The sequence below is a fragment of the Agelaius phoeniceus genome, chromosome Z, assembly GCF_051311805.1.
Source record: "Agelaius phoeniceus isolate bAgePho1 chromosome Z, bAgePho1.hap1, whole genome shotgun sequence".
Lineage (NCBI taxonomy): Eukaryota > Metazoa > Chordata > Aves > Passeriformes > Icteridae > Agelaius > Agelaius phoeniceus.
Window position 1 is genome coordinate 63909289 of NC_135303.1, and position 23900 is coordinate 63933188.

General features: G+C 34.9%; 1 long non-coding RNA gene across 1 annotated transcript in view; it reads left to right on the plus strand.

Moving 5' to 3' along the window:
• The window catches only part of LOC143692190 (uncharacterized), a 32739-nt gene extending 20779 nt beyond the window's left edge, over window positions 1-11960 (plus strand). Inside the window, exon 3 of the long non-coding RNA XR_013180049.1 lies at window positions 11597-11960. This is a non-coding gene — a long non-coding RNA (uncharacterized LOC143692190). The remainder of the gene's footprint in view (window positions 1-11596) is intronic.
• The last annotated feature ends 11940 nt before the right edge of the window (window positions 11961-23900 follow it).

Consider the following 23900-nt stretch of genomic DNA (forward strand, 5'->3'; position numbering starts at 1 on the left):
AAGAGCAACTGGATTCCATTATCTTCATACCCCAAGGAATTCTATACCACTATTTTAATATTAAGATTATTTTATGAATGCGTTGTAGAAATAACCTTAAAATAAGGAAGGTTTATAAAAGAGGAAGGTTCATTGTCTCTACAGCTCACGCGATTTTCCGTGTATTTTCAGTGTACTTTCAGCTACTTTTGCAAAAAATGTTGTCCTCCAACACATTATGATTTGGATTATGTGCTATCACATGTTCTGGCTAGCATAAAAGAGTATTTTGAACTACTCTCAAAATAAAGAGTTTAAGGTCAAAAATGTCACAGCTACACAGAGACTTGTCTCAGATGCTGAGCCATAATGCATTGACAGAGATCAATTGGAAATGGAAAAATATGATTTTTTGAATTTCACAAAGACCGTGGCTATTAAATACAGCATTCTGCTTAGTCAACAGTTATTTTTACCATCTTACATTTAATTACATATACAAGTGAAATTTTGATGCTAGAGAAGTTCCTTTGACCACAATATCAGATGTGTAAAGCAATATATACTGAGATGTGTATTAGTGCCAAGATACAGATGCTTTTGCAAGTCATTTGTCCAAAATGTTTGAAAAACTATTTTCTTTTTTTTTAATGCAATTTAAAAACAACATGCTAGAGAATATGGTCTTCTATACTGTGAGTCAAACTGGATTTCCTTTGCTTTGTTTGAAAAACCTGTGCAGTATATGGGCTGTTAAGGTCTTCAAATATTTTAACAAGATAGATCTTCTTTGTTTTGTTACAGTGTTCTTTTGTGCAGTGTAGCTACTTCACTTTGCCCCTGACCACTTAATTGCTAGGAATTTATTTCCTCTTTTTTCTTTTCTCTTTTTTTTTTTTTTAATTTTCCAACAATAATTTTATGGGGCATTCTAAGTCTTGAAGCAAAACCAAATTAGTTAAAACAGTTAGAGCTGCTATTTGAATTGGTGTATGAAGTTTGTAATATGATACCATCTATATAATCTATCACTTTGCAGAAAATAATTACATTTTTTGAAAGGCCTTCAATTCATATTAGATATTCATAAGTTGAAAAAACCCTAAAAACTGGCAGTTCAGCATGTAAATCTCAATGTTACCCACATGTGAATTGCTGTAAAACAATGAATAAATGTGATTGAAGCACTTTCTGTAGCAGCTGCATAAATCAGCTTCTCTGCCTTGATTCTTGTTACTTTATACTTTTATCACAATGAGAAGCAAGCTTTTAATGTCATAACAGAATCTGAAAACACTAGTGGTTCCTTTCTTTATTGAGCTTTTTGTATACTGTATTTATGTGAATGTGATGTTCACATCCAAGAATTACATATTGATATATATACACATATATATGTATATATACATATGTATGTATGTATACATGGTAATAAACATTTCATAAACTATTTCATCCCTGTAAACATGAAAACTTGCGCAGACTGGCTGCAATCATCTCCATGAATTGTTAACCAGGGATAAAACTGGATTCCAGTAGTATGTACGTCATCCTTAAATCCTTTGACCAGATACTTCAAGTATCAATGTCCTTATTATTTTTCCCTATATAATTTTAGTAATTTTGGCAAACAATTTTGCTTTCTGACATTTCCTTTTTCTAACCTTTGTTAAATTTTATGTAAAACTTAAGTTTTATTCTGTCTTTTAATATTTGAAAATATTAGAATTTTTTTTTTCCATTTAAAGCAGTCTTATCTTGAGAGTGCTTAAAATTAAAGTTTCCTTACTCTTTGTTTCTTTGCTTTTTTCATAGTTTTGGTTTTGTTTAATTTTTTTCAGTGTTGAATTATCTGTATTCATTTTCTTCAGCTGGGCTGAATACTTCTGTTTTAATAAGGAATGTGTATCAGAAAGACCAAGTCAGTGATAAACCTCAAGGTGAAAAGGCCTCTTGGATCTTTCCATCTCACTACTGCTTGTACTTCTACAGAGGTACCATAAAAGGATATAGCTGCAGAATAGGTGACGTTGGAATATATACCCCGAGGTTTTCTAGCCCGGATTCCTTCTAAAGTAGGACTACTAGCATTTGATTGCCACTAGGGGGTGGATGGGGGTGGAAGGGGAAAGGAAAGAAAAAAGGAAAAAAAGGAAAAGGAAAAGGGAAAGGAAAGAAAAATTAAAAAAAGGAAAAGGAAAAGGAAAAGGAAAAGGAAAAGGAAAAGGAAAAGGAAGGAGGAATGAAAAGGAGAAGATAATGAAAAATCATTGCATAAAGTCCAAAAGTTTTATTTTCTTTGACCGATCATTGTGCACCTATGGTCATTCTTGCCCTATCTTCTCTCTTACCTGAAGATAGAAATGCTCTCTTCACTGAAATATTCTCCTCATATTGGAGTTACTGCTTTGGATACAATCAATAAATTTTGACGACTGCGGGTTCAGAATATTGGAGTGCTGAAACTCTATGGCAGTATTCTCTTGTTTTTTTCCTATGTTAAAGCTCTGAATATTTCCTTAATGGGCTTCTAATGAAAGGCATCTAGCACATATATTCTTATATTTTGATGTCCCCTGAGTTAAACACCTTACATGAATTTAGAGAAAAAAAATCCATAATTTTATATTCGTAAAAGCATAAAAAGATTATTTCTTCAATCTGAAGAATAAGCAACATCTTGACAAGTGTAAACTGTTGTCACAAAAATAAAAATTAAATACATAACTACTTGTGGAGACTCATTCACATTCATTTTAATGCTCTTAGTCAGATATTTTAGTCCAGAATATTAAAGTGATCTTTGTTGGATTTAAGAGACCGAAGTTCTTTTCAGAACAATTTATGAAAATTGAGAACTTCGTGACCTGTTTGTGAGAACATTTTCAGAAACTGAAAATTATTTGGAAATATCTTACCTTTCTTCATCTTCTTTGAGAGCTGTTTTCCTTTTTTCTCATTAAGAAAGATGTTGCTATTATTAATAGCAGCATAGTGCACCTGTAAAATATTAGAATTAATTTCCTTTAAAAAGAAGTAACTTAATTTTCATTTTTACAAGAACTATGAAGTTTTACTCTTCTTCTAGACTAAGTAACTGCATAAGCTATTTGGAATTTGACAAAAATTCTGAGACCCCACAGCTTTACAACTATAATAATTCCTACTTAAATGGTATAATTTGATCCTGAAGTAAATTATCTGCCTCAAAATTAAATGTAAACATTTTATGTGCAGATCCAGAGCTGTAAGTTCATAATGGTCAAATATTAAAACTAAACGGTGTTCTTTCTTTTTCTTTTCAGTTTTAAAATTAGTTCTACATAGTCAAAATACAGTTTATAGGAACAAAAGTTGTTCAGATGTACACTTTTTGACCAGAAGGAACCCTAATATGCCCATTTGTTTCCTGTGCTAGCGAACTGTCCCTTACTTTTATGTTGATTGACCATGATTACAGTGTTTTGGAGAGAGAGGTTGTAGAACTATTGAGACAAGTATTTGATGTGATAGAGTATACAATCTATGGGTATCTATCTATCTATCTATCTATCTATCTATCTATCTATCTATCTATCTATCTATCTAATCTATCTATCTATGTCCCTTAGCAGTGGCTCATGGAGATTGAAGAAATTCCTAGAAGGAAGAGTGTTTGGGTAACAACATAAAAAATAAAAGTGTTTGTCACATAAAAAATTTAAAGTTTAGCTTTCCTATTCAATGACTGTCAGACATTTAAAGAAAAATATTTCTGAAATGAAAGCAAGCTGTATAGTCAGGCAGAAGTGACCTTTTCCATCAACATATATGTTGATGTTGTAGAAAAAGTATTATGACCAACTAAACCAATGGAAGATTTTTGGTGAATGCATAATCAGACACCTTTTAATTCAAAGAAATTATATGGGAAGAAATGGAAAATATCAGTCAGAAAGACTGTTCAAACATTCAAAATTGTTCCTGCACAGAAGCATTCAGGCTCTGCAAAAACCTCACTTTTGGAAAGATTTCAGGAGTAACTTGTAATCCCACTGTCTACTGTTGGTGTTGTGGTCGAAGTTGACAATGACATTTCTGTAGTCTGCCAGGTGAGAGTTTGCCATGGTGCAACTCCAACCAGGTGCCAGGCCCCATGCAGCCATTCACTTACTCCCCCACCAGTAGGACTGGTGAGAGAATCAGAAGGAAAAGGGAAGAAAGCTCATGTGTTGACATAAAAGACATTTTAATACGAAAAAAAAAAAAAAAAGAAGGCTATGCCCAAAAGCAAAGCAAAACCAGTAATTAATTCAGTGCTTCCCATGGGCAGGCAGGTGTTCAGCCATCTCCAGAAGCAGGGCCCCATCATGTACAGTGGTGACTTGGGAAGACAAATGCCATTGCTGCAAATATCCCCCCACTTCCTCTTTCTTCCCTGCACTTCACATACTCACATGATGCCACAGGGTCTGGAATATCCCTTTGGGTCAGTCGGGGTCACCTGTCTTGGCTGCATCTCCTCCCAGCCTCCCAGGTACCCCCAACTTCTAGTGGGACAGTACAAGAAGCAGAAAAGGTCCTGGCTTTGTGCAAGCCCTGCTCAGCAATAACAAAAACATCTCTCTATTATCAACCCTCTGTTCAGCACAAATCCAAAAGACTGCTCCATACCAGCCACTGTGAAGAAAAGTAACCCTACCCCAGCTGGAACCAACACAAAATTATATCAAGAGAAAGGAAAAAAAAAATTAGGTAGTGAAATCAAAATTTGAAAACATATTCCCAGCTACAATTTGTATCTAATTACTTTGCTAGGAGAATGAAATAGGAGTAAAATGAATAGATAATCTATGAGTGATTAAAATGTAAATTGTTTTTGATAACTGATGCTGATTATGTCTGGAGAACTAAATTTCATAGGTTTTGGGGATTTGTAACAAAGGACATTTTTTCTGCAATTCAGATGAATTTATTTCTTTGTAGAATGGTATGAGCTGTATCTGTGGCTGAGATCCATGGACACAAGTATTTCTTAATTCACCCAACTTTGTATGTCAGGTGGGCCTTTATTTCATAATTTTTAAAAAGTAAAGGAGCCTTTCTAAAAGAATTAGTGAAAGAAATATTTGGAAAATAAAATCCCAGGAAACAGTGCACAAGGAATATCAAGCTGTTTGGTTACTTAAGAGATGAATGAAACTGAGACCTGTGAAGGATATATTATTCAATAATTCCATGACATTCATTAGTGGAATTCACTCTTGGGCTGGTGGAAGGCTGTGAAGTGCTGGTTCTCCCTGTGTAAATACTTCTGTAGACTTCCAGTAATGCAGAAAAAAAAAATTTTTACTCTTTTAAAATACCTGTGATTGACTGAAGACTAATTGTTTTACTCTTGAAGGCTGAGAACTGCAGACATTATGGGATATTGCTTGGACAGTTTCTGGCAGGGCTGTTAACACAGATATTCTGAGCCCTTCAGGTGATAATCACAGAACAATCTTTCCTTCCTGATGGCTTTAATCTATAAAGGGTTATGAGATCTGGGATAAAATAATCTGAAAAATCAACATCTTGCCCACAGCACACTGTTAAAGATGTGATGAACAGAACCATTCCTGCTGGGTCTTCCCAAATACCCTGCATGGTTCTGCTGGCTTTATGGAAACACTACATGGAACAAGTCTCTTCTTTTTGCCTTCCTTTTTCAGACACTTGAAAATATAGTGAATGAAGGTGGATGTATTTATGGGTGCATTTATTCCTTTATTGCATTCTTTGTACACAGAGGGTAAAAGCATAGAGAACAAAGTGGATTCAGACAAACAGAACTCAATAAACTTTGCTGATGTGGTCATTTTAAAATAGATAAAAATTACTGTTTGTTTTAAAGCTATAAAAGACTCTTAAAAATGTACATAAACAACATGCAGGAGTGCATAATCAGAGAATATGCCCTAGTTCCATTAATACACTTCATTCTGCAATTAAGAAAAAAAAAATCATCTATTGAAATGCTTTCAGCACTTACTCCCAAATGTTTTTAGATTGCCAAAATATTAACTTGCACATCAAAGAAAAACTAGTAATTCGTCTTGTCTACCTTACCTGCCAATTCAGACTCGGTTTCTCATCAATGCTGTATTTGTTCTCATTTTTTTCACCACTGTAGTTTTTGTCAGTATAGCATATTTTCTAGTATTCTGTCTTACTGAAGCCTTTTTTACATTATGAAGGTTTTGTAGTTAGTGTTTTTTCTTGGGAATCTTCCTTCAACAATGAAGGAATTTCTGGACAAATATTGTCAGTAGTCTGTTTAGTCTTGCTTTCTAACTACAGGAAACCCAGTTTTTCTTATTTGGACAGAAAATACCAGTTTACTGATCAATCCCATTTTAAGTTTTGCAATCTCATTCTACCAAACTTTAGAGTTTTTTGAAATGTGGGGTTTTTTAGAGAAGTAAGTATCTGGTAAGAAGGAAGAAGATAAATATACTCAAATGGTCTCATGAATCAAAATTCCTTCAATAGTCAGACTATTCAATCCTTCTGAAAAGCTTATAGGATTGAGTAGTTGGCATAAAGATACTGAGACTTGCAATCTTTTACCAGAAAAATATTTTAAAATACCCTGCATACTGCAAATTTTATTCCTATTACAACTTTTCATTTGCTACACCTCATCTGTTCATTCACCCTTGAGAGTGGCAAAATCTCCTTGCACTTAAATAAGTATCATTCCATTTTTCTTTTCACATGATTTGCCATTCATTTATTTTGTAATTTTTTTTTGTTTTATAAAACATTAATAAATAAAACAACCAAAAACTAAAACAAAAAACAAACAAAACTTTCCTTAAAATACTGATGATAATGCTATTAGAACCCTCACAATGATTTATTTGAAATGCTGGATAAGCTAAATTTTGCATTTTATGTTATACAGAAGACAAGTGGATTATTGCCTTGTAAAACAGCATGATAAAACCATTTTTGCTTCATTAGAGATGCACAAGGTTTCTAATACCCCCCTGCATTATTATGTTCTGTACATAAAAAGCCCATGTTACCTACAAGTGGATTATGTAACTCCAGAAGCTTATTTCATCTTAAGCTGTTCCTGAAGATCCTCTGTTTTGATTTTATATATTTTACTTTTAATACATTTTTTGTTATAAATATGATGTGAAACATGATTATGTTAACATTGATATCAGAGCATGCAAAAAATGCTGACATTAAGTGTATCTGATACAACATCCTGATGAGTCAAGTAATTTTAAAAGGTGTAATTTATTTTATAAATTCATTACACAGAGAACACTGCCAGAGGCTTTTCTAAGACATTATGGTATTATTCTCCTGTGACAACAGCTCCAGTACTAGCATTACCATTAGAATAGGAAGATATAAAATGGAAATATTGAGAATTTTTGGCTGCCATCTGATCTTTTTGTTTAAGAAATCCCAGAAGTATTCAGTAAAGAGGGGCATTTTACCATTCTCTGTAGAGAATGTAAATTACTAGACTTGAGAATGGCATGAACTATCAGTCATACTAATAAATTGATATGGACATAAGACAAAGGTATAACAATCAGCGCAAGCAATTCAGAAATTAATCCTATCTCTTTCCTCCTTCTAGTTTTACAAAAAATCCTAATGAAGGTTTTGAAAATTCTGTTACACAGAAGAACAGTTTAGCCTATTGTATCTGTAACATTCATGAATCAAAAAGAATTATGGAATTTCTGGATTGGTAGACAAAAGCACTATAAGTAATGCAAAAATGCACTTTCTTTTCCATTTTTTTATGAATTAATCTAAGATTAAATAACACCAGGCATAATAATGTGATTCAGGATTCAAGACCTATTCAAGGACATAGGTCACAGTCCGAGTTTTCTTGCATTAGTTTCTTATCTGGGAGCAAATATTTCTGCACATTTGAATTTCTGCATTTGGTACAATCTACTATGAATGAAGGAGAATAGAGGCTAGATCACAATCCTTTTCAAATTTCTCTATTAGGAAGTACATTTGCATTACCCTTAGGGTATGCAAGGTACCCTAAGGAAGAATGTTCTTCCTATATTTTCTTCCTACTTCAAACCTTCTGTGTTTTGGCAGATTTTGGCCAACAAATCTTTAATGCTACTTAAGTATTGTTTTTCTCTTAAATCACTACAGGTATCAGAGTTGATCCTGTCTATAGGTATTTAGGGGCTTTGAATTATGCCGATAAATCTGGTGACATATATGCACATAATGAAATTTTACTAAATATACAGCAAATCATTATGCAAAACATTTTTCACAATACTTTTAGGATTCACACCTGTACTGAGAACTTTGTGTCCCATTAACTAGGTTACATTAATTATACTACATTGAATTGTTTTTCTATAAAGAAAGTATTATAAAAATAAGTTTGCCTGTAATGTTTAATGAGACTAACCAAAAATATTTGTATTGTAAATTGCATTGCTCCTCTTTTAAATTACAGCTTCTCCACAAGTTTGAATAAGCTCTTTCTTTTTCTGTGACTTGTGGTTTTTTAGTATGTTTCTATATTCAGGAACACTTATCCATCTTACTTTGATCAGGCTTTACAAACTTAAAACAGTCCTATAAAATAACCACACAATTTGAGTGAACATCTCAAAATAATTAAGACTTGAAATTAAGTTTGATCTGAATCTTACTAATTGTGGAGTCGAATATTTAAAGAATAAATTCTAAAAGAGGCTTTTAAACTTGTTTACATGTTTCCTGAATCAGAGTAAGGAAAGTGAAACACCAAACTAATTGCTAGCATATGTAAGCTGAAGCTTTCTTTTAACTCCTAGCAAGAGAAACAGACAAGGGACTTAAAAATAGAAAAAACTGTAGGTTTCATTTAACTTTTCCTACTGGAGTTCAGACTAAAATGACTGAGTAAAAAAAAGACACTTATTTAATGGAATTCAGGGATTATTATTGTGATTAGAGGCAATTTAACATGCAAAAGTATTTGCTGAATACATTACTCCATTAATTTTTGTTACCGTTCCTCAGCTACACTAATGAACATCATTTGGCCAGTTGCACAGACAACCAAATATTGAAGAGAATATTTTCCACTATAGTTTATAAAATGATAAAAAACCTGTTTTATTAACATCTACACTCAAGATATAAGACTACTTTTGAATACAACCTCAGAAATACTGAATTCTATCATATTTTGGGGTTCAATTTTTTTTTCTGTAATTAATTTTTGCAATCCTCCAGTTAAAATTTTCCAGTGTTAAGAAACTCACTAAATTGAAATATGTTTTGTGTCTTCTTGTGGGGTTTGGACAAGTTTTTGTTGTCATCTTGTTTTGATTTTTTTTCTCCTTGTCTGCTTCTATTGGCTCAGCATCAGTCTGCTTAAAAGCCTAGAACTGTCCCTTGTCTTGTCATTGATAGGGACTAAAGGTCCCTTTGTATGGTGGGAGAGGAAGCCTTTACTCAAAGCTCAGTGCAAAAGTGATCCTGTCCTTCCAGTATTCTCAACCAGTCCCCAAAAGAACCAGAAGTAGTCCTGTAAATTTTAATCATTCATAGGCATATGTTCTACAATGTGGTCTGAATGAGAATGAATCATCACATGCAGCATAACTGGATTAAAAAATGAACAGCCACACAAACAAAACATACAAGAGATTCCAGATAAAAAAGTCTGAATCCATTCTAGGAATAAAAATCACCTAAGGAGGGATTGGTATAGGTATATACAGTTTCCCTGTGTGGACTGTTGAATGTGTGATGACAGAAACTACATACATGCAATGATCAAAAGTTATTAAAAAAATAGATACATTATTTACGTTGAAAACATTGATACATTTACATTGAAAACTGAGAGTTTTCAATGATTGACACTGTCTGCACTAAAGTGAGTGCACATTACTAAAGATGGAACTTGACAATCAGGTGTATCCAGGACAGAGTTGTGGCTGTGTGTAGTATTAAGAATAGTTTATGGAATACTCATTAGTTGGGGTCCAGCCCTCTTGACTGGCTTTGCTAAACCTTGACAGGTGTGAATGTCCACGGATATCCAACGTGAACTGATCGACATACTAGAGGAATCTATAGACTACAAACCACAGCTCTTGACATCCTATTTACAAGAGAAGAAATTGTTGAGGAAGATATAATTTGGAACCATAAAATCAGGGCAAAGAAACTCATGAACCTGTACTAGTAAAAGCATATATTACTTTTAAGCACACGTATCCAAAAAAAAAAAAAAAAAAAAAAAAGTTAAAATTGAGGCCTTCTTTCCATGAGACAAAATAGGCAGGGAATAACAACCTAAAACAGAGGCCTATGCTTTTTCAATTAAAGTCTTCTATCCCTGTGTATATCAGGTGACAAGCTACTTAAGAAGCTTCTTTTTTCTATTTAAGAAGTTTTTAGGAAGCTTCTAGGCAAAAGGAGGTACTATAAATATGAAAAATAATAGTTCTACAATGGCCAGAGTCTAAGGAACTTATTCCTCACTGCTAGGAAACATGTCAGTATTCAGTGCAAAGTAAGTTTGTAAGGGAATTTGAAGTCATCACAACACACTTTAGATGTGACATCATGAGAAGGATACACACTATATGTGCCAGGAATGGAGACATGAGAAATATACCAACAACATGCTAGTTATATGAACTGAGTAGCCAAGAGAGAATGTATGTGGGGAAGGATAGGGACAGAAGGCACTTTACATCCCCAAAGATGCCTGTGAGATCCTATAAAAAATCTCTTAAGAAATTTATATCTGGGTTATTTAATGTCATGTTGATTTTTATGCCAGAAACTACACACTGATAATGAATAAATTTTTTGGTAGATGATGTGGTAAGATACTCCCTAAGAAGGCTTCACTGAAACCCAGTAGTTTGTTTTATAAAGTAAAGCAGTTCTGCTATTTTGAAGGAGCACCACTGAACAGTTTTGACCACACAGCACCAAGTGACACCTTGGGGATCATAGTGCAGCACTTTGCAAGAGCCACACAACTGAAAAAATTGCGTGCTTCTTGTCCATGGAGATAAATCTAAAAGCTAACAGGGAAAATGGTATTTAAGAGGCAGAAACAACCGACATAATGTCAAGCAAAAGAGGTTTCTGTAACACAAGAGACAAAAGTTTCTGTATGCGAGAAAAACAGGCATACATCTAACTACCAAAAAGGCATCGCAGGAGAGCAGTCCCCTATTTATAATGAACAACACATTGAATTTATTAATGACAGGCTAGGGATAACAACAAAAATGGAATAGAGAAGAGAAGTACAGTGACAAAGAGAGACTGAAGGAGTAAGAATACACTTGAGGAGGCAAGAACAAGTCCAGGACCAAGGCAGTTTAGATTAAATTCATTAACTGACCCCATACAGGTAAAATAGCAGGAATAAAGTCAGGAAAGTACAGAAGCCATACACAAGACAGTCCAAGAAAATTGTGTACAAAAACAAATTCCTTATTCCAACAGCAAAAGTACAAATAAAAATAAAAATACAATATAGCAACAGTAAAACCTGCTTTACAAAAAAAGGTTTCCTTTTCTTTTTTCTTTTTCTTTTTATAATTTTATTCTATTTGGTCTGCAGCTTTCAAGTCCTTAGCAATGGAAATATCCAGCAGGAATTCAGGCCAGATTCCAGCTGAACTTTGACTTCAAATTCAAGAAAGAGGTTCAAAGGAACTATAGGGTGATAAATCTCAGTCCCAGGGAATGTGATGGAACAACAAATCATGGAAGCCATTCTGAGAGACATAAAGGACAAAAAAGACATTAAAGACTAGCAGACATGGATTTAGCCAGGGGAAGTCCTGCTTGACTAACTTGGTAACATTCTGTTATGGCTGTCTTTGTAGGTGAGGTGAAAGCAACTATTTTCTGCCTAGAATGTAGTGAGGTTTTCAGCATGGTCTCCCATAAGATTTTCTTAGACAACCTGATGAAGTGTGGTCTATATGAGCACTGGTGTAAGTGAGTATAAGGTGAGTATGGTCTAGGCCCCTTTTCAGTAGTGTCCATGAAAGGACAAGATGCAAGGGTCACAAACTGAAACACGAGAGGTTTTGCCACAGTTTGAAATCAAACCTTTTAACAACGAGCATGACCAAGCACTGACATTGTTTCATCATAGAACCTGGGGAGTCCTTGGAAATACTCAAAAGCTGTCTGGATTTGGTCTTGGACAAACAGGTTCTGGGTGACAATGTTTGACTCCAGAAGGCATTTCCAACATCTTCCAACCAGTGATTCATGGAAAGGTTTGAGGACAATGTTTTAGACCTGATGAATTTGCAGTTTCCAGTAAGTAATTTCACTGGATAACCAGAATAGGCTAGCAATAAGAATCAGGCCTCCTTGCAAGGTTCCATACTTCAAAGTTCTATTCCCAAAATATTATCCCTTGCTATCACAAAATAAAAAGAAGTAAAGAAGACATCTCTAAAAGAATGAAAAAGTTAACAAAATTTTTTTGAAAATTTTCATGGAAGAGAGAGGAATGGAATTCAGAGGAGAAGTCTTTGGGGATGGTCATGTGTAACAACTCAGACTGAGAGCTATCTGCAGCATCTCTAGAAATACTTGACTAAGGAATCTTGTTTTGGAAACATAAAGATCCTTTTATTAGGAAAGTGACAAGATACACTAAAACAAGCTGGGCTGTAGACAGGTGTGACACTGTGGGGAGTCATTAAATGAAGCAAACCCATTATATGACACCTGGCAGCCCTGAGAGTGCCTGCTATCTTTTCATGACAGAAGAGAAGGATGTAGAGAAAATCCAAACCTGTTTTGTTGCTAAAAATTTGGTCTTCAGGGTGAGAGAATAAACCAGACAGAGATCTTTTAAGTGATTTTGCCATTACAACTATTGTTATTATTAATAAATCAAATTAAATTTTGTATGAATGTTCATTAATCTCTGGAGGAAAATAGTTGTTTGGAAGTGTCTACGTAGGTCTGTCTGTAGACTGTCAGTAAACTATATGAGTGTATGAAATGGTCTGCCAAATAGCAGCCACTATATGGGAAAGAAATTGTAGTCTTTTTTGGATTAAATTAATGCTTCTCTTTTGGGCAATTCAGCTTAATTTTAGGAGATGAATCACAGGCTTAGCTTTCTATATTCTTTTTCCTAGTTTTTGGGTTTTTTTTTATAAATCATATAATATTTAAACAAAATCTTTTTTCTTGTATTAATAAAGTGAATACTGCTTTGCCTAGTTTGTTTCCTGGTTGGTTTGGTTTTTGTTATGAAAGAACAAGAGGAAATGGCCTCAACTTGCAATAGAGGAGGTTCAGCTTAGATATTAGAAAACACTTTTTCACTGAAAGAGTGTTAAGACATTGGAGTAAGTTACCAAGTGGTGAAGTAACTGGAAATAACCAAGAGGCACCTTGATGAGGCACTTGGGGGTGTGATTTAGGGGTGATTATGGTGGTGCTGACATTTGGACTAGATGGTCTTGAATGACTCTTCCAACCTAAATGATGCTGTGTTTCTGTGAACTTGATGAAGTAAATTTTGTCATACTCCTTACACAAAACTCAGGTTATAAAAGTTCATCACACCTAACCCATTTGAATAAAACATATTTATAATTCTTACTTTTTTTTAAGTAAGCAGGTAGTTTAGCCAGATGTAATTTTTAGAAACAGGCAAAAGACAGATTAAAATATTACCAGTAGTACATAAATATATGCTGTCTTTAGTATATTAGTAATATTTCTTTAATTATTAGCAATGCTTCTACAGTGTCAAGGCTTTCTCTATTTCCCATTCTCTACTCATTCCCACAGTGAGTAGGCTGTGTTTGAGCAAGAGGTTCAAAGGGAGATATAGCTGAGCAACTGAACCACATTTGCCACATGGAAAAAAAATTTAACCTCAGGTAAAGGAAGGAGGGGGATGTCCCTGCTTATGGACATGGGAATGTCCATGCTTATTGTAATTTTCTTGCCAAATAATTATTATATATAGTCATACCCTACTTCCCTGGAAGTGTCTAAACCTATAAACAGATAAGCATTCTGCAATAAGAAGTAGTAACTGAATTCCTCTTTCTGCTTTGATTGCGTGTGCAGGTTTTCCTTTAACTATTAAATTTTCACCATCTCAATAGCTAAGTGTCTTCACCTTCCGTTTTCTCCCTTTTCTTTGGGCAAAAGGGGTCATCAAACATATACTGGGTTTGCATGAAAATTTTTTGCTTGTAAGAAGGTCACATCTTGGCTTCCATGAGATGATGACAGAAGTTTTCCTTGTGTCTGACAGTGCCAATGCTTGCCTGCTTGAAGATGGTCCCACCTCTGGTTAAGGCTGAGCCCACTGGCAGTAGTGATAGCGCCTCTGAGGCAGTGTATTTAAGAAGGAAGGATAAAGTTGCTGGCCAAGACTAAATTACAGCCAGAGGAGTGAGGAGTAAGAATATGTGAGAGAAACAGCTCTGCAGATACCAACACCAGTAGGGGAGAAGGTGCTCCAGGCACAAAAGCAGAGAATTCCCTGTGGCCTGTGGTGAAGACCATGGTGAGGCACCCTGCCCCTGCACAGCCCAGGCAGGCTCATGGTGGAGCACAGATCCACCTGCAGCCCACAAAGGTCCCTATACCAGAGCAGGTGCCTGAAGGAGGCTGTTACTGCATTGGAAGCCTGTGCTAGAGCAGGCTCTGGGCAGGACCTGTGACCCCATGGGGAGAGGAGCCCATGCTGGAGCAATTTTTCTGGCAGGAATTGTGACCCACACTTCAACAGGCTGCTCCTGATGGACTGCATCCCATGAAAGGGAAGGGGCTGTTCCTGAAGGACTGCACCCCTTGCTGAAGCAGCTCTTGCAGCCCATGGGAAGGGAAGTTCACATTCAGGAAGTTCATGGAGGACTGTCTTCCGTGGGGAGAGACCCTACACTGGAGAAGGGGATGGCTTTGAGAAGGAATAAGCAGTAGAGATGTTTGATGGACTGACTACAAACCACATTTCCCATCTTCCTGTATTGCTGCTGGAGAGGAAGTAGAGAATTTCAGAGTGGAGCTGAGCACAAGAAGAAGAATGAGATGCATGGGAGACATTAAAACCATTGTTTTATGTTTTCATTATCCTACTCTGACTTGATTGTTAAAAAATTCAATTAATTTTCCCAGCTTGGGTTTATTATGCTATGACAGTAAATGGTGGCTGATCTCTCCCTGACCTTAGTTCAGCCTTTTGTCATAATTTCTGTCCCCTCTCCAGCTAAGGAGGGGAGTGCTAAAGCTGATTTGGTGAGCACCTTCTGTCCGGCCAGAGTCAATCCACCACACAGAAACTGTGTGACTGTAGGCAAGGTCAACACACCACAGGGGCTTTCATGCTCTTGCTGCTTGTCTACTTGAAAGTTCATGCTGTTTCTGTCTCCCTCTGAATTCGCTAATCCCTGCTCAGTGATGTTTAAATTGGTGATATATGTACACCAAGTAATTAACAGTCTTTAATACTCATATTCTAAACCAGTTTTAAGAATACAATACCATGGCATAAATACATGGCATGAATTTAGCACAGGTGTAATGGTCCATGATGAGATCTACACCTAATCAAAACCTACACACTCTCAGTTTAGCCATTGCCCCTTTTCCTATCACTACATGCTCCTATCCAAAGTTTCTCTTAGTTCACTTGTAGAATTCTTCATGTACTGGAAGGTGCTGTAAGTTTTTCCCAAAGTCGTCCCTTCATTGGGCTGAACAATCCCAAATCTCTCAGCCTCTCTTCATAGCAGAAGTGATCTCTCTGATCAACTCCTTGGGCTTTCTCTGGACTCTCTCTAAGAGATGGTGAGGGACCCAGTGCTGGATTTAGTAACTCTGGTGGGGTTTCACAAAGCAGAGTAGAAGGGGGGAATCACCTCTCCCCACTTGCTGGCCACTCTGCTTTTGATGCAGACCAGACTATAGTTGGCTTTCTGGGTGTGAGTGCACATTGCTGGGTAATGTGGAGTCTCTCAGCAACCAACATCTCGCTCAATTCTCTGCCCAGTCTGTATTGTTTGTACTTGGGCTTTGGATTGCCTGACCCAGCTGCGGCATGTTGCAATTTGCCTTGTTGAACTTCATGAGGTTCACATTGACCCATCTCTCAAGCATAGCAAGGTGCCTGTGGATGGCAGCCCTGCCCTCCAGTGTGTTTGAAAGGACAAGACGAAATGGCACTACACAGCTTGGTGTCACCAGGAAACTTGCTGAGGGAGCATTCAATCCCACTGTCCACATCACTGAAAAAAAAGTTGATCAAAGAAATTAAAGATTTAATGGGACAAATCTTAAATATACATAAGTACTTTCGATTTTATGAATAGACTTCTGGGCAGGGTACAGAGAACAAGTTCACCTTAATTGTTCACCTTAATTGTTCACTTTAATTGTTCTCTATGAGTTCAGATACAGTATTAAACAGTCAAAAAGAATTTGATAGTTGGGCATTATTCACTGAAGCTCCAGGAAACTGATTTGCTTACTTTATGCCATTCACAAAATTATTGTTGATTTTCTGTTATTTTGGTTGTTGTTTTCTGTTATTTGGGATTTTTGTGGTTTGGTTGGAATTCTTACCTCCTTTAACTACTGCTGCAAATGAACACAGGATTTCATTGGGATTTTGATAGTGATATTTTGTTCTATTCTCAGAAAACTCAAATTTCATTTAAAATTATAGGTCCACAGTGTGACAGTTTGCACAGCTTTTTTATTCCTGGACCTTGATGTAGATTTTTCAAGTACTAATAACATTTTTCCATTTGTATTTTTTTTGACCCTTTTTGCACCTGAATACCAAATTGCTAGTCCTGCACATGAGTTCTTGTACATTTTTCAAAAACCATTTTTATTAGTAATTAAATATTTTTTTCTAATCTCTTCATGCTCACTGTGTCAATTACATATTATAGAACCTAATCTCATGATTGTTTGCCTTCATCTGTACTCCTTAGAAGGACTTTTTATATTTTGATATTCTAAAATAAAAACAAATAACTTTGGAAGCATAAAAGCTGGCAAAAAGAAGTAAAAAAACATCATTTGGTTTTCCAAATGAAAAAAAAATAAAGACCGTGATTTGAAAAGGACAGTCACCAACAGGGAGCAACAAATAAGAGTCTACCAAGGAAGCTAGAGGTTACCAGATTTCATGAGACAGAAGAAATTTATCTAAGCACTGAAAAAACAGTGATGTGATTGCAAGACCAGAAAGTTTTACACAATTCTTACAAAGTATCATGGTGATTGAGAGAGATACCTGACAAATGGAAGAAAATTATTCAGCACGTACCCATGGTTTATTTAGGTAGCTGAAGCCCATTCAGTCTTACTTTTCTACTGAAAAAGATAACGGGAAATAATGTACTTCAAAACATATGCAAGACTAGATGCTAATTAGAAAGAGTACCACTGCAATCACACTTAATCAGCATGCATGCCTGCTATGATTAAATGGCCAGCTTCGTTAACAAGAATTTGTAATATACCTTTATTAATGCTACTGACACTATTCCCCACAGCATTCAGTTTTGGAAGCACAAGGGTTATGGGCTGGATTTTTAGCTACACTGAAAATTGTCAGGACCCTTAATTTAAAAGGCAATTAATCAGTGGCTTGAAAGTCATTATCAAAATAAATGCCTTGGCACTGGGGCTGATATTGTGCATTTACTTTATCAGCTGCATGGGTTATAAGATCGAAAATGCCCTCCGCAACTTTATCTATGATACTAGCTCAGTAACAGTGTTTGGCATGTCGAATGTTAGCACTTCAATTCAAAGAGATCTGGAATACCTCGAGGACCAAGCCAGAGTTAAAATCCAGAACCTTTCTGATGTTGCAAGAGGGAGAAAAGGAATCTCCAATTAGGCTTATACTTGAGGGCAGGGAAATGTTTGCCCAAGTCCTGCTGAAAAAGACCAGTGGATCCATGAGTGCTGAATTCTACACAAGTCATCAGCGCGCTTTCATGGTGAGTAAAGCAAAAGACAAACCTTTCTACTCCATGAGGAGTGTGGCCAACAGATTTAAGGAAATTACAGTCCTCTATGCAGCAGGGTCTAACATGGAACATTTCACCTGGTTTTGCACACCACACACATCTGAAGAAGGACACTAATATCTGGGCCGTGTTCAATAGAAACTACTAAGATCAAAGGGAGTTTAGAATAAAATGGACTAGTTTAACCTGGTGAAGAAAAGAACAACAGATCTCCAAACAATTGAGAGGATGTTAAGGTAATGGAACAGAACTGTTCTAGAAAGCGGTCGGTGATAGAAAAGGTATTGTGGCCACAAATTTTGTCTTGTAATGTTTAGTCTGGATATTACGGGAAAAAAAATTCATGAGGGTGATAAGGCAGCACTGGAAGGGGTACTGCAAAAGCTATGCAATCCCAGTCCTTGGAGGCCTTCAGGAGAAAGACTTCTATAATATTAAATGTTAAATTGCTGAAAATCTGTATTGACTTTCATTCTATTTCTAAAACTTGATTTAATGCTGGCTTAAAATATGCAGTTTTACTTCATCTTAAAAACTTCTGCAAAACCACTGAAATACCTCTTGCCAACTCCAAGTATATGTGATGCATAGCACCTCACATGGTTAACATGAAACAAACAGAATAGTACTATTTATAGGCTGATATTATTCATCCAACATATTGAAACTCCTGTTTCTTTACAAAAAGAAAAGGCCCAGATGGAAGAAATTATTTTTCAAGCAGACTATAAAAATTTGCAGTACATTCTTCTTGAATTTTAAATATTTTAAAAATAAGATCTTTACATTAAGAAATTTTAATACTTTCCAAAATACAATATTTGATAGTGCAGCAGCATATTTTATTAAAAAAAAAGAAAAACTTTTAAACCTTACCAGCCCTGATACTGTTTAATTTAGTCACCTTTTACATATTCGACAAACAAGACTTTTGCTGTGACTTTTCTAAGACTGACAAGTGAGTTTTTGATTATGTATGACCCATGTTGAAATCATGTTACTTCTCCAAAGCTGATACCTGGGACGAGCACAAAGTTTTTTCACTGGAAGCTTTTTCTGACTACCTTTTCAAACTCTCCATTCAGGAATAAATACTCCATGTAGCAAACTTACAGTATAGAAGTCAGAGATTATGGCATTACAATGTCATTATTTTAAGTAAAATTTCACCTGCTTGCCTGTTTTGTTTCAAGGTTTCTCTTGATTTGTATAACTGAAGTTGCAAATAGATAAGTATTTTCTGTGTGAAAGACAAAGCCAAAATACAATACTTGTCACATGTAAAGATATTGGTATTGGCAACAAGGTATGAAAGGAGAAACAACATTCTTTAAACAGAATATTGGTATTGCCCAATATAACAATGAATTTACATAGAATTACCATCAGTCTTGTCATGTTTAATTCAGTCCAAGACCAAATAAAATGATACATATTTTTCTATTGAAATCTAAATTATAAATTACACCAGAATTAGGGTGTCTGTTTCAGTACTTTATCCTTCTAGTCTACATAAAGTGGAAGACTTTTACCTTATGTTGGTTAGTTGTAGGTTTGGAATTTTTTAAAAATTATTTGAAGTTTCCAGAACTGCCAGATAATTTTTATGGTCTTTAAATTCTTATGGAATGTGGAGCTTTTAGCTTAGCAATTTAAATTCATATATTGTAGTCATACTGTCCCAGGAGGTCTGAACCACTTTACCTTGTTTCTGTAAAGAGTATATACTGGCATATTTTCATTATTAGATCAAAGGAATAGTGCATTACACAAAGCCAGTTGCAAATGAGTTATCAAAATTGGCTGCAGTATACATATTTTAATCAATTATAATTCTGTTTTTTTGGAAATCAATAAAGGAAATTAAAAAATGAGACAGAATACTGAAATTAATAAAGTTGTGAAATTTTATTTAAAGCATATTAATATATATATTCATACACAGTTGACTGGAATGAACAGAACAGATTTTGTGGTTAGGCAAAGGAAGGAATTAAGGAAGTGGTGGAAGGAAGTGGTGGAAGGAAGGTAAGAAATGGCAGAAGGAAGGGAAAGAAAGAAAGAAAGAAAGAAAGAAAGAAAGAAAGAAAGAAAGAAAGAAAGAAAGAAAGAAAGAAAGAAAGAAAGAAAGAAAGAAAGAAAGAAAGAAAGAAAGAAAGAAAGAAAGAAAGAAAGAAAGAAAGAAAGAAAGAAAGAAAGAAAGAAAGAAAGAAAGAAAGAAAGAAAGAAAGAAAGAAAGAAAGAAAGAAAGAAAGAAAGAAAGAAAGAAAGAAAGAAAGAAAGAAAGAAAGAAAGAAAGAAAGAAAAAGAAAGAAAGAAAGAAAGAAAGAAAGAAAGAAAGAAAGAGAAAGAAAGAAAGAAAGAAAGAAAGAAAGAAAGAAAGAAAGAAAGAAAGAAAGAAAGAAAGAAAGAAAGAAAGAAAGAAAGAAAGAAAGAAAGAAAGAAAGAAAGAAAGAAAGAAAGAAAGAAAGAAAGAAAGAAAGAAAGAAAGAAAGAAAGAAAGAAAGAAAGAAAGAAAGAAAGAAAGAAAGAAAGAAAGAAAGAAAGAAAGAAAGAAAGAAAGAAAGAAAGAAAGAAAGAAAGAAAGAAAGAAAGAAAGAAAGAAAGAAAGAAAGAAAGAAAGAAAGAAAGAAAGAAAGAAAGAAAGAAAGAAAGAAAGAAAGAAGAAAGAAGAAAGAAAGAAAGAAAGAAAGGAAGGAAGAAAGAAGGAAGGAAGGAAGGAAGGAAGGAAGGAAGGAAGGAAGGAAGGAAGGAAGGAAGGAAGGAAGAAGGAAAGGAAGAAAGAAAGAAAGAGAAAGAAGAAGAAAGAAAGAAAGAAAGAAAGAAAGAAAGAAAGAAAGAAAGAAAGAAAGAAAGAAAGAAAGAAAGAAAGAAAGAAAGAAAGAAAGAAAGAAAGAAAGAAAGAAAGAAAGAAAGAAAGAAAGAAAAGAATCCAAAACTTACTAAATAATTAGTCTAGTTTTTATTTCTTCAGACTGCTGAAAAAGTCCTTTTGAACTGATTGGGTTTGTGGATTTCTTTGTTTTGGGTAATGAGATAACAAATCCAATTGGGGGCAGCTAATTTGCTTAATACTCATTACTATTGTCATAGGCTGTGACACACGACCTCTTTATTAGTAAGCAGAAAGAAACAAATTTGTGAGATCAGCCAGTGTCAATAGGAGTTAATCAGTTTCAATATATTCACAAGCTAAACATTCTCTTCCTTTAGAACATAATCTCAAAGGAATCATTTATGTGGGATCATACTGAGGAAAGCAAGGAAACTTTAAATGGCATGCTTGATTCCATTGGTTATAATAGTCTACAGATTAATTGAGATTATTATATTAGTCCCTAGGAAGAATATTCACATAAGCCATAGAAGAGATTTTTTCACCTCTCCTAGAGGTAAAACAGTGAAACCTGATGTGAGTTGAGAAAACAGAACTAAAAAATCCCACAACATTACAGTTCTCTGCTTTAATTGTTTCATGGCTATCAAAGTAATTCCATAGTGAATATCTTTATAAAAATTATAAAGCTGATGCAGCTTTCTTTACCACAGAATGGTATTTTTATTTTTATTGTTATGGATTACATTTTACCATCATATGATGAGAATGCAGCCATCCAAAGGAAGCAGTCCAAAATATGTTTTATTTTACATACATGTTAGCCGAGGCTGAGTCACGTGGCCTAAGTAGAAGGATGAGCCCAGTAGAAAGGGGAAAAAACAAAAAATAAAGCTCTAGAACTGGCAAAATATTAGCAGTACCTGTAATTAGTCTAAGTAACATGCGGAGATTGCATAAACAATATGCAATCACTGGTTAAAAAAAAAGAAAGAAAAATAGTTTCTGAAAAACTATGTATCAATTTCCAGATATTTTTGATAGATCAGATCAACTTTTTTCTAATTGAGTTTCATTAGCAACACTTCAATCCACACACTTTTGTCTGTAATGCTCCCACACACAGAGACAAGACTAAAATGCTATCTTATTCTTTGGAGCAGGAGGAGGAAGAGAATGGGTAGTGGAGGAATAGGATGACATGCATGTTGTAAGGTCTGTGGTGGCACCCACCTCCATAGAAAGACAAGGTAGTTGCTAATGAATATAATTTGTGTGTAGAAGGAAACCACAGTTCACATTCACTAATTAACTATGCAATGAATTTCTGGCTGTAACTTACCAAGTTTCAAAAGGTAAATGCACAAAAATAAGGAAATTATGGTTTGAAGTTTCATTCAATATTTATGTTGTCATTGTGCATGTGACTAACTATCCAAAACAACCTTGAAAGACTTGTATACCACAAACAAGGTGGAATGAACTTCAAGAAGGAGAGAAAAGTTCCCTCTAAGGAAAAAATGGGCACATTTCAAAAAAACCTTGATTATACAAAAAAGGACTATGCACAAATTAAAGACCCCCAGGGGCAACTTCAACTTGCAGCCAAAATCAAGTTTTGCTGCTTTACTCTGTTGGCTAGTTTCTAATTGCACACTGCAATGAAAATCGTTTATAACTAGAAAGGTCCCATAACAACATGGCAAAGGCACAGGGGCTGCAACAGAATATTAGAGAAACTTACACTGTGGGCGATCACTAGTTACTGAGGAAGATAATAACTGCTCAGCTACTCTGAAATAATTTAGTCATAAAAGAATGTTCATTAAAATAACTTTAAAGAGTGTTTTCAATGTGGTGTGCAGGGACTTAGCTGCGTGATTCTTTTTAATATTAATGGGAATTGCGTGGCTAAACCCACACACACTGTGATGAAAATCTGCACTTAAAGTTTTAACTAAAATCCATAAAAGGAAACAAATTCAGGTGAAGGCTTAATTCTGTTTTGCCATGTTATTGCTAATAATACAGTATGTATGATTAGTGCATAACATTCCTAATAAAAATGCAGCTACACCTAAGCTCATAATGAAAGAAGTTAAGGAGAGAAGGAAAGGCTTACCTCTGTAGCAAAGCACTGATTAAACAGAGAGGACAAATATTGATGGTAATATATAATTCTTCATTGTACATTGTTTGTGTAGTAGGCTGCAGCACAAATGTGTTGGTGAGCTACAGAATAGTTTAATTGCATGTTTCAAAAGAGAGGAAGTTAAAAATATGAATGAAAAAGAGAAATTTTAATGTGTAGTGGAAAAAGCTCTTCTTATCAGACAAAAATAGAAACACCTTCCTTTAATGAGAATTTACATGCAACTCTTGGAGCCTAAATGTCTCAAAAAACATAGGACCCATGGTGAAGCCAGTTCACTCTTATTCTTCTCAGCTATGCTACCCTAGACTGGCATAAATATGACTAATTGGGCTGATATGAAATAGACTTCTGATAAAAAAGCTAGAAAACTGTTAGATTTTTTTTTTTAATGGTCTGCAGTGACAACAAAGAGCCATATCTGAACTTCACTCAGACCAATAACATACAGACTAGCAAACAAAGAGGTGAAAAAAGAGCAGGTCCTATTAAGGCAAATTTTTAGTCCATTTTTACTGGTAACTGCTACTTTCATCCTCATCGTGAATATCAAAGATATTTGTTCTCCACTTTTATTATATCTTGTGTTTGGTGTTTTGTTTTGTGAGCAGAGATCTGGGGTTTTTTGTGTGAATGTGAGAGAGACTGTGTTGAGAATTAAAAATTTCAGTAAATGTCAATTATTTATAACAGCAATGCCCTGAGACTTTATTTGAGTCCAGTTTTATCATATGAAGAATAGATTGGAGCTATTGAAATTTTGAAACATGAAAATGAAAAAGCAATGGATTTTCTATTATAATCACACTTGTTGGAAGCCCTCTTACCAGGAGGCAGTAATGTGAAGAGGAAGCTCAGCATATAAAGCTTTTATTATATCTTTTATTTTTTA